The sequence below is a fragment of the Echinops telfairi genome, unplaced genomic scaffold, assembly GCF_000313985.2.
Source record: "Echinops telfairi isolate 266 unplaced genomic scaffold, ASM31398v2 ScPeMD7_7469;HRSCAF=8507_1, whole genome shotgun sequence".
Classification (NCBI taxonomy): Eukaryota; Metazoa; Chordata; class Mammalia; order Afrosoricida; family Tenrecidae; genus Echinops; species Echinops telfairi.
The window spans coordinates 95,728,790-95,729,688 of record NW_022111373.1 but is presented as its reverse complement, the minus strand read 5'-3'; positions in this window follow the sequence as shown (position 1 = coordinate 95,729,688).

The following is an 899-nucleotide window of genomic DNA, read 5'->3' as shown; positions in this document are numbered from 1 at the left end:
TTTTCAGCTTGCCTTTTGCTATCTCTTTTCTGTATTTTACCTCCAGCAATATTTTCAAAGCCACCTAGTAACTGAGTGTACATTTCCAGGAGTGCATTTGTTGCTAAAATATGCACTTCCTAGTATTTATTAGGAAAACATTTGAATTCTCCATCATTACCTAAATATGAGGGGGTTTCAAATAATTCATGGAAAGGAATTCCATTATCTGTAATTCGATTATCTGGTAACATTTTTGAAGCCCCCTCATTTGTTTTAAGAATTGCCCATTATTGAGTAAAGGTGGCAAAAGATGTATAGAATAATTCAACAGTGGATCAAAAATTAATTGCTTTTGAGTAATAATCTACTGTCCCACAGCCTATAATATGAAGTGAATGCTCAGTATTTAGTGTATTAATGGTACATTTACCTCATTTGGAGCAAAGAAGAGTGAAGAGAATCAGAGACGTGAAACAACTATACTTTAGAGGACTAATGTACCAGTGAATCTCAGTCTCCATGACTCAGAGACCAGAAGAACTAGATAGTGCCCAACTACCACGGGTGACCATTCTGAAAGGGATCACAATAGGAAGTCCTGAGAAGAGTTAGAGAAAAATGTGGAACAGAACTGGGATTCATAAGAAAGATGAGGCTTAGTGGTTTGAAGGAAATCAGTGGAAACGTCAAGACTATGGCCTTAGACAGTCTCTAGGCCTCATATCATGAACTCATATCATGACTCAACTTTTAGCCAAACAGTAGGCAGGTCTATCAGAGGAACAATAGCATCAGGGACGTATGTGCACCTTAGGACAACCAACCTCAAGAAGTCACAAGGACAGCATTTGCTCAGGGAAAAAGCACAGAAAGCAGTAAAGGATAGGAAAGAAGGACTAATGGAAACAGTAACCACC